Here is a 10,619-nt window from a genome sequence, read left to right as displayed (position 1 = left end):
GGGGGGGGTACGGAGAACTTCCCAGGCCGGGCCAGCTCAGTGTTCACTGAAACTGGGGCTCGTTCCTCTTTGCCTCCCCTAACCGATTCACCCATCAGAAAGCTGGACTTTGTCTTTGACCAAGAAATGCTTGGGAGAGAAGGTGCCCAGAGGTGGGGAGGGCGCTAGGCTGAGTCTCCAGCAGTGGAGGGGAACCGGGAGGAGGGAAGGCTCGAGCCTCGGCCCCCTGCGACTACCTTGCCAGGAAAAGTTGGAGACTTTACTGAAATAAGATCGACTTGCAACCTCTCTAGGCACTTTGCCTAATAACAGCAGATTGGATTAAGATTTGGGAGACTATTCAGGAAAGTACCAAGGTAGACCTCCCACTTCCCATCAGCACCTCTCCTCCTCTCTTCTGCTAGGCCAACCCCTTCGGGGGTCTCTCAGCCTTACCTTCCTCCTTCTCCTCATGTTCTCTTTTTCTTGTTGGTCCTCAGGACAAAGCAGCCAGCACACTGGAGCCCTAGAAAGGGGTGCCAAAGCCCACTAGACAGGACCCTCAGCGGTCTGGTCTCAGTGGGGTGCGGTAGGATGTTAAGAATTCTTAGCAGACAACCTCATACCCCACTGGGGTTCTGCTATGTCTGACCTGAGGGCTGGTAGGGACACTGGTGACTCAGTCCTCAGCTCTGACTCACCCATAAGTGCTCAGCTTATGGGTGGGGTTCCTAGGTGCCAATTTCATGCCAGGTTGTGATTCCAGTCATTAAAAAGCCATCTTGTTGGTGGCTAATGCCTGTAATCTTAGCTACTCAAGAGACTGCTATCTGAGGCTCCTGGTTCAATCAGTGAGAGCTTCTTTCCAATTAACTAGCAAAAAGCCAGACGTGGAGCTGTGGCTCTGGTGGTAGAGTGTCATCCTTGAGAGAGAAGGCTAAGCAAGAGCAGAGCTTTTAGCTCCAAGACCTGAATTCAAACCGCAGATCCAACACACACACACACACAGTAATCTTGCCCACTTTCATTTTTCTTTCTCTCCATTTATTGCTTGTGTTATTTTTCTTTTCCTCTCTTCCAGTCTGTTCCCAGCCCTTTTCCTTTCCCTTTTATTTTCTTAGAGCCTTGAGAAAGACTTTAGAAAAGAGAGGTCACTGTCAGATTGGGAGGTGGACCTGTTACCTGCACCGCTCTGCACTATATAGAACCACATTACATACACCACAAGGCACCCGTACCAGCTCTGCCATGGGACTAGATCAGGATAGGACCTGCAGAGAGCGAGGAGACAGAACTGAGGAGACAGAAGCTGGAGCCCATGGAGCCCTGGGGCCCAGGTAGTCAGTCCTCACCGCACAGCACAGCACAGCACATCTTCCCTCTCCTTTCCCACCTAACCACGTTCACCTTCCTCCACAGAGCTTCCCAGGAGGGGCATGTTCCCCGCCCATCCCATGCACAAATGGAACCTCCACCTCCACCAGTTTTAATCATGGCTTGAACAAGTCCACTAGATTTGCTATGCAGGGGATGGGGAGAAAGGAGCAGGAGAGGAGGAGGAGGAGGAGGAGGAGGAGGAGGAGAGAGTCCAAGGTGAGAGGCTGCCAACATTCCAAGTGGAACCCAAAATGGAGAAAGAGAAAAGGCAAGGGGCACCCCCTCCTCCCCATCTGGATGGGGTGCACAGAGGCTGTTGGGGGCCCAGGCCAGGTGGTCCCAGAGTCTGCTCTCTTTTCAATCACAGCTCTCCATGCACCCACAGCTGTCCAGGCTGGCTTTGGCCAGGCTGGAGGGGAGGGGAGGGGAGGGGAGAGCTGGGCCCAGAGGTTCTGCAAGGAAAGGAGGCTATCAAGCTATTGAGATCTTGAAACAGAACCAAACTGAGCCATGAGGGTAGCAGACTTGGGGGACAGAGGCAGTGGGGACCTGGGTACAAGCCAGGGGGGAGTGCCCATGAGGAGGGACTCTGTGGGGGTGAGACTGGACTTTTCTCCCCTTCTCTGCCAGATTAAGCCACACACTCTCTCAACCCCAAGTTTTACACTGGAATACTTCTTTACACTTGGCTCCAAGGCCCTAGGATGGTGGTTCTCATTTGTATTCCTGTGTCTCCTCTCCCATGATGAATCTGATTTCCTGGGCTTCAAGCAGTGAACACTGGACGCCAACAAGTGTGCTCAGAGCCTCCAGATTGGTCCTTTGTGTTCATTTCAAGTGAATCTGGGCCTAAGGATGAAATTAAATATCTGGTTTCCATCTGCCCCAGTCCAGCCCTATGAGTGTGTGGGTCTGGGAGCGTGGGGGAGGAGGGGTATCTGGTGTGTGTGGGGGAATCCCCATTTGAAAACATTCCCGGAACTGCCCAAAGTATGCCATATCTCATCAGAGGCCCTGGAGCTAGGCACTAATACTTGGAAACTGTGATAACATGCTGTGATAACACCCTTGTCCGCCAGGACCTCCCAACCTCGGGCACAGCCAGTTTGCTGGGCACTGGGAGTCCCCGATTCCTGGGGAGACAGGAGGTGTGTCTAACTGAGACTTCCTTCTCATTGCTTTTGATTAGAGTTACCAGCCAAGAAGTGTGTGTGTTGGGGGAGTTTGCCACAGATGGGATTGGGATCGAGAAATCTTCCAGGGACTTCAAAAGGGCTAGAGCCACTGGAAGGGGACATTTATTTATATTTTGTTTTATTTTATTTTTGTCAGTCACAGGGCTTGAACTCTGGGCCTGGGCGCTGTCCCTCAGCTCTTCAGCTCAAGGCAAGCATGCTCTACCGCTTGAGCCACAGCGCCACTTCCAGTTTTCTGGTTAATTGGAGATAAGAGTCTCACGGACTTTCCTGCCTGGGCTGGCTTTGAACTGTGATCCTCAGATCTCAGCCTGCTGAGTAGCTAGGATGACAGGCATGAGCCCGGTGCCAGGCTTGGAAAGGGACATTTATAAAATCCCGCTGGGCTCCTGGGCCACAAGGTAGGCCAGGAGGCCAGGGAGCCAAACTAGGGGTTTTCAGCCCATCGTTTTTGACTGAACCCTGCTGGGCTCAGCCTCAGGCAACTACTGAGAGAATCCCCCTCCCCCCCCACCCCTGGAAACAAGCACTGCAGCCCAAGCAATGATCCACTCAGCCCTGGGAGACACCAGCTCTTTACCTCCTGTTTGTAAGGATACTGGAAATGACATTTAATTTCTCCACATACATGTAAAGCTGGATACAGTGGCTCACGCCTGTAATCCTAGCTACTCAGGAGGGTGAGATCTGAGGATCACGGTTCAAATCAGCTGAGACAGAAAATCCATGAGACTGTTTATCTCCAATTAACCGCTAGAAAACCGGAAGTGGTTGCTGTGGCTCAAAGTGGTAGAGCACTAGTCTTGAGCAAAAATATTCAGGGATAGCAACCAGGTCTGGAGTTCAAGCCCCGCAACCAACAAAAACAAACATATACAGGGCCAAATGTGTGTATACATACATAAATGTTGTAACTGAAGTGTGGTATATTCAGGGGAGGGTTCCAATGGTGGAACTCCTTTGAACCACTTACAGTTTAACAAAATGAACACCAGGAAGGTAGAACTTGAAGCGTTCTGGGGGTGAGGTCAATGGGAAGGGGTATCAAATGAGATCTGAAGAAGGGGAAATGCAGTCATTCTATTCGATTTGCATGTATGAAAATGGAACCATGTAGCCCGGTATGGTGGCTCACACCTGTAATCCTAGTTACTCAGGATGCTGAGATCTGAGGGTCATGGTTCAGAGCAGGCTTGGGCAGGAAAGTTCCTAAGACTCTTATCTCCAATTAATCACAGAAAAAGCCAGAAGTGGTGCTGTGGCTCAAGAGGTAGAGTGCTCACGTTGAGCAAAAGGAGCCCGAGGATAGCACCCAGGCCTACAGTTCAAGCCCCAGGACTGGCAAAAAGAAAGAACAAAGGAAGGAAGAAAGGAAATGGAAGGAGGTAACTTGAGGGGATGGATGAGCTGGGGGAGTTTAGGGAGTTGTGAGGAGTGACATTAATCACGATGCATTGCTCTGAAACCCTTTGTACAACTACTTAAGAATAATACAAATAAACAAGTGAAAAAGAAAAAGAACCCAAACCAAAGCAAGTGTGCTGTGCTCAGATGGGAATGCGTGTTTCCGGGCCCGACATTTCTTTTTCTCAGCCTGTAGAACATGACTTCATCAGTACTTGCATTTCTTCCTTGCTGTGGCCCGGACTCTCTTACAAGCCTGCTACAACCTAGGTGTGTACATTGCATGTGTAGAAATATACAAAGAGGGGTTGGGAGACAGGGGTTAATAATTCTGGCCCTGGAACCAGATTACCTTCAAGGCAGGACACTGAGCTCCCCAAGTCCTAGAACTCCTTTGTACCTCCCGGGGTTTCCCGCAGCGTAGACTGTGGCTGGCAACACTGGTTCCTAGCTCTGGGAACTCAAAGTGGGTGGGGAGACTTAGGCTATGTAAATCACTTAGCTAGGGGCAGCACTGATTAAAAGGCTCCATCCCGGTGAGCTTTGAGCTTTCCCTGTGATGCAGAGCTGAGAGAGAGGAGATGCAGAATGATACTTGCTGGTAAGAGAGCAAAGCTGTGGCAATACTTACCTTTTCCCTCTGCTTTTTTTTTCCTTTCTGGAAGGCGTGGCCCGGAATATGTCTGCCTCCTGCTGTGTTCCAAGCAGGGTCAGAAGTCCTCACTTCCAATTTGAAGGCTGCCCAGCAAGTAGGGTACTCATGCTGGCCCTGGCACTGCTCCAGTGCCTCTAACCCTGTCTCCCTGGAACCACGCTCAAACCCATCAGTCTCCTGATGTGAGAGATACCAGGGAGAAGTAGAATTGATTCTAACAGGGTCTCAGATGTTTCCTGCCTCCGTCCAGACTCTGGCCAGTGAGTCTCTGCTCTGAAAGACCCACCTGATTCGAAAAGCAATCCGCATTTGAGGATTCATCGGGGAGCAGGAGTTCCAGGCTTCTGGTGATTGCAAATATCCTTGCCTGGCCAGTTTCTTGGCAGCTACACTATGCACCTTTGCATATCTCCCAAGAAATCTGGCTTCCTCTCCATCCCCTTTGATTTGGGGGTCCAAAAAAAGTAGCCTGTGAATCAGGAGGCCAAAGTCAAAGAAACACTTCCCCTAAGCTAGTTTATGCACACCAACCTCCCCTATTCCCATTGAGTCTAACAGTGAAGCATGCACTTTTGGGCGTGCACACACACAAATCAAGCCATCTCAGCCAGTCAACCTGGTCATCCTTGACCTTGGCAGGCTTGCAGAGTTAACTACCCAGAAGTCTGTCTTAGGAGCTTCGTAGCTGTCCAGTATGGAGAGGTGTTTTGAGAAGCAATTCACTCTCCGTGGGCCAGTAGAGACTTCTTGATCATAATGATTCTGGAAAAATCTACCAGGCATCCTTGGTGGGTGATGACCCTAGGTGGAGGCTCCTGCAATTCTACCGAGGAGGGCTTATTCCCTGGTGTTGGTGGGGGGATAGTTTTTGTGTCTTTGTTCTTGCCAGTGCTGCAGCTTGAACTTTTTTGCCTGTTTTTTTTTTTTTTTTTTTTGCTGGAGGCTAATGCTCTTCCACTTGAACCACAATTTTATCTCCAGTTTTTGTTAGTTAATACGAGATAAGAATCTGATGGACTTTTCTATTTGGGCTGGCTTCAAACCATTATGCTCAGATCTCTGCCTCCTGAGTAGTGCGGATCACTGGTGTAAGCCACCAACACTGGGCTTCCGTGTCTGTTTCAATGTTGATAATGAAATCCAACCTGTGGCAGAAAAGAAATCATGATTACACCAACACTCTAACATCTAAACTTGGCGGCCTTTAGCTGTTGGTGCTTGTGGGGCACCTGATTTTAGTAATGGGCGCCCCTCTTCTCCCATTCTGCTTGCCATCAGAACCAGGGTAGCAACTGCGAAGAACCCTGAGAGGTTGCAATGGAGCTTCTTCCTCTTTACTCAATAGACACTTTAGATCATTTGTCTTTCATTTTAAAAATAAAGGGAAGGGCTGGGAAGGTGGCTCAGTGGTAGAGCGCTTGCCTTGCATGCTCAAGGCCCTGGGTTCGATTCCTCAGCACCACATAAGCAAAAAGAAAAAAAATAAAAATAAAAATAAAGGGAACTTTAACACCTGCAAAATGAATAGGAAGGAGAAATGGAGTCATAGTTAGGAGGCCAACCTGGAAGAGATGGGGGCCTAGAGAGGAGATGGGAAGAATTAGCTGAGTAGGACTTGTCTGGGCTCCTGGGTTTGATGCTATGGGGCCCAGCCCGGAGCTCCAGGGAGGAAGGGACTGTGTATGATTGGAAACAAAAGCCTCACGACTCAAAAGCCTCACGACTCCCGACTCACCTCCCCACCCCCCGTTCCAGGGGAGCCGCTGACTCCCCAAGGTGAGTTGAATGCTTGAGGTGAGTAGGCAGCTTGCTCCTCGTTTTTCCTTTTCTGACTGGGCCCCAGACCTTGATCATAAAGCTGGGCTTAGGGGTCAAGCGATGCGTCAGGCCTTTGGCAGATTCCGGCAGACTTTGGGGCACATGAATGAGAAAGGCCGCGCAGTTTCTACACACATCTCTGTGCTCTGCGAGGTTGTTTACCCAAGCCCTATCGGTTCTCACGTTTGATTCTAGAAAGGTGCTGTGGATGGGTAAGGAATGGGGTACCTGGGGTTGTTTACACACCGGGCTGCCTGCCAGCCAGCCAGCCAGACACATGACACAATCACGGCTCTTCCTTGTGCATAGGCGCTTACAGTTGGGAGTGCACATACTTATTTGGGGGTACACATACTTATTTGGGGGTACACAGCGTGGGCTAGCTCTCCGAGGCGTTTTTGAGAGTGGATTACCGTTATCCATCAAAGCCGGACAAGATGGAAAAAGGTTGGGGGCCTGCCGCGGTGGGTGGGGGTGGGGGGTTCCCGGGAACCTCTTGGTCTCTCCTCCCCAGCCGGCGGGTCCTCGGCACCTCGGCACCCCAGTACCCAGGACCGGGTCCCTCCAGAGCTCAGCCGAGGCTGGAAATTTCGCTTGGTGCGAAGCTGGCCGAGCTAGGCTGGGCGCGCTCCGGGGCGTGCAGGGAAAAGGGGAGCCGGGCCCGCGGGGAACAGGATTTCCGCGCCCCTCTGGGCGCGGCCACGCGGGGCCAGGCCACACAAGGCCCCCTTTGTAGACGGACCCTGCTCCCGCGCAGAGCGGAGCTGGCGAACAATAGCGCAATGTTGCCACCGGCCCGGCTTCCCCCGGCCACGGCCACACTGGCTGCGGGCGAGGAAACCGGGTGGCGCGTTTTTATAGTCTCCAATATAAAACCGGGGCTCCCTCCCTCCCCTTCTCGTTCGCCTCTTGCCCCAACGCCCCGATAGAAAGCAGATAAATTTATGAAGGGCGAGCTAAGAGAATAATTACAGGGTGAAGGCCGTTAAATTTTATTTCTAGTCCCAAAGGCAAAACCTGCGATTTTATTGCAAACATCTGGATGGATGGAGAGGTGGGCGCGCTGCTGGGTTAACAAGAACAAGAGGAGAGTTTTCTTTCGCGAAAACGCAACCAAACAAAAACACAAACCCAGCATTAAAGGCCTTTTGCCCTCTTGGACTTCGGTTTGTCAAGAGTGATTGAATCAAAATGAAGATGCAGGATGCAGGAGATGGACCCTCAGCTTTTTTGTGGGGCTCGGGCAGAAGCGAAGATGAGGCCTACAGGACTGAATCCACAATGGACCAGCTTCTTCCAAAATCTGCTTCTTCTCCTGCACCCTGGGGTAGCGGCCACTTACCCCCCAGGCTTGTGTTGTGGCTTGGAGAGAGTCAACTTCGGAGTGAAGCAAAAAAAGTCAAGTCGGTCTCCTCGTTCCTGGACAATTCCAAACCAGGCAGAATAAAACGCTTCTGTCCTGCTCAGTCGAGAATTCGGGAAGGATGCGTCTCCACTGTTTTGTTGAGTTGTAAATCATTTGGATCCATCCAGGCTGAAGACTGGGAAAACTGAGGACCCCCACCCCCCAGCCCATTAATGGATTTGCCTAAATTCCCACAATTTGGGACTGAACTAGGCTGAGCTGCTAGGCTCCACCTGGTCTTAAAGTCCTTCTGGCTTCTTCCCACCCCATCTTCGGCTCATAACATTTTACACATACCTTGATGGTGGAATTCATTACAATCCTCTGGCCCCCACTGAGTGTCCTGCCCAGTGTTTTCGGGGTGGGGAGGCCGTCTACCGTGTCCTGCTGGCCTGTTATTTTTAACTTTGTTTTCAATTACTCACTCACAACTCTAAAATCAAAGCTGGCTGGCTGTTCACCTTCGTCTGGATGCGAGTAGTCGGGGGGAATTGAAAGTGGTGCTTGGTGTAGGGTGGTGGGAGGTAAAAGACAGGTATGAGGAGGAGGTGGGGGTTCTATTCTCTGGAGATTCCTGTTTGTCTGTCTTTATGACTCTTTTTCTGGTGTTGTGGGGTGAACTCTTGTTTTGTTTCAGTTGGTGTGTGTGTGTGTGTCTGAAAGATCAGAATATTTGCCCATGACTATGTTGGACAAGCAGTTTCTATGTGGCCTTCTCTTTCTCCAGCCAAGGGAGGCTAGGTCTGCCCTCCCCTCCCTACAGGCTGCCAGTGACACCTGGGGAATCTCCTGTGACTTTCCACGGCTCAACACCTCCTGGTAACTCTTTGGAGTCTGTCAGGGGCTGGACTGGGGGTATGTGTGTGTTTGGCTTATTACTTTTCAGTTAGCTTTGGGCCCAGAAAACAAAAAAATGTGAAAGGGACCTGGCCAATTGTAAGGTTTGAGGGCTGAGGGCCTGAGGAGTGCTGGGGTGTGAAATTTACACTACAGATGCCATTCTCTTTCCTAAAGGTTAAAAGAGAAAGGCTATATCTTCCTTTCTTCCATCTTTCCTCCCTCTTCTTTCTCTTTCTTTCCTCCTTCTCTTTCTCTCTCTTACTCTTTCTTGCTTGCTTGCTTTTGTGCCCTTACTGGGGCTTGAACTCATTTCTTGAATGCTGTCCCTTAGCTTTTTTTCTTCTTCTCTCTCTCTCACTCTCTCTCTCAAGGTGCTTACAGCTTTACTTCTGGCTTCTTTTTTTTTAATGAAGAAAGAGGTTTATTTGGCTCATAATTTCTTTAAATTTTTTATTTTGTTTTCCTTTTAAAAATTGTTATTGCAAAGGTGATGCACAGAGGAGTTAGAGTTGCATTAGTCAGGTAATAAGGACATTTCTTTTTGAAAGGTGTCACCTTTCATTTTCTCACAGTTCTCTCCCCCCTGCCTCCCTCCACTTCTGGCTTTTTGCTGCCTAATTGGAGATAAGAGTCTCATGAATTCTTCCTGCATGAGCTGGCTTTAAACTGGGATCTTCAGATCTCCACCTTCTGAGTAGGTAGGATTGCAGGCCTGAGCCATCAGCTCCCAAGCTATGAGAGGATATTTCTAAAGGTCTTTGACTTATCAATAGAAAATGAATCCCATGTTTCTATCACACCAAATCCTATAGCCCTCCCTTTCTTATCGGGGCAGCTGCACAGTAGATTATATACCTAAATTAAACAGATTGAAACATTGTGCTTAATTTTTCTCCAGGGGGTTCTCTCCACAGAGTGAGTGGGCACACACACACTTAGATTAACCTCTGTAGCATCAGGAAATTTCACTGGCCTTCCCACTTATGAGCGGAAACCTTCATTTTCATGACTTTCCAAACCACTCTGTCTCCACTTGGGTCTAGTTGGCTTCAGTGGGCTAACCTAGGTTGGTGTGTATTATGGGATGGGCTAGGACCCCCTTTGTGCCCCTTTGTGTGTTGGGGGGGATGTAGAAAATCATTGAGAACTCTGCTGAACAGAGCTTTGGGACAGGGTGCAGATGCATAACCTTGAAGACTAGGCCCGGTCCTCTTTGTCTCTAGCATGTTCTGTTCTGTTCAAGGGCATCCATGTGTAGTTCAGGCCCCTGGACTTGCATTTTGGTTAGTGGTTTGTAGAAATGGATGTGGGTTTGGGAAGGGTGTGTGGCCTGTTGAGTCTCCACTTCTCAGTTCAGAGGCAGATCAGCCGAGAAGAGAAGAGATGTGGAGACACAGATCACAAGGGTGGAAGAAAGATCTAGGAAAGTCTGGAGGCTGATCAGACGGCTTCCTCACCTCCTCAGGCAGCCTCTGATATCCTCACTTCCACCCCTCCTCTGACCTCTCTCTTCTCTGGGTTTTGGAGACACCAGATCAAGAGCCTAGATGGAGGCCTGAGCCACAGAGAAGAGGAAGGACGTGCATGTGGCTGGCCTTTTCTCTAATATATATAGCCAAAAGTAGCCCACTAGCTGCCACTTCTCATCTGCTGCTCCTACAAAACCAAGGCTAAAGTCACCGAGGCAGGAGGCTCTGCACCTGGCCCTCGGGGTTCCCCCCATCAGCAAGGGGTGCGGCCCAGTACCAGGAGTCTCCAGGCAGGAGTCTCACAGATTCTTGTGTGCCCACAGGGAGGCCGGGGCTGGCACATTCACTCATCCAGAGTTTTCCCAGGATTCCTTTTGTATTTGTGGGGTAATATCAGCTTCCTCTTGTCTGGGTTTGGGGTGATTTAAGAGAAATCCGCAAATCCTGCTTTCCCCCTCCCCCAGAGGGGCTTCAAG

Source organism: Dipodomys ordii, unplaced genomic scaffold, assembly GCF_000151885.1.
Source record: "Dipodomys ordii isolate 6190 unplaced genomic scaffold, Dord_2.0 Scaffold78, whole genome shotgun sequence".
NCBI classification, from domain to species: Eukaryota; Metazoa; Chordata; class Mammalia; order Rodentia; family Heteromyidae; genus Dipodomys; species Dipodomys ordii.
Note: the sequence above shows the minus strand (reverse complement) of the source record.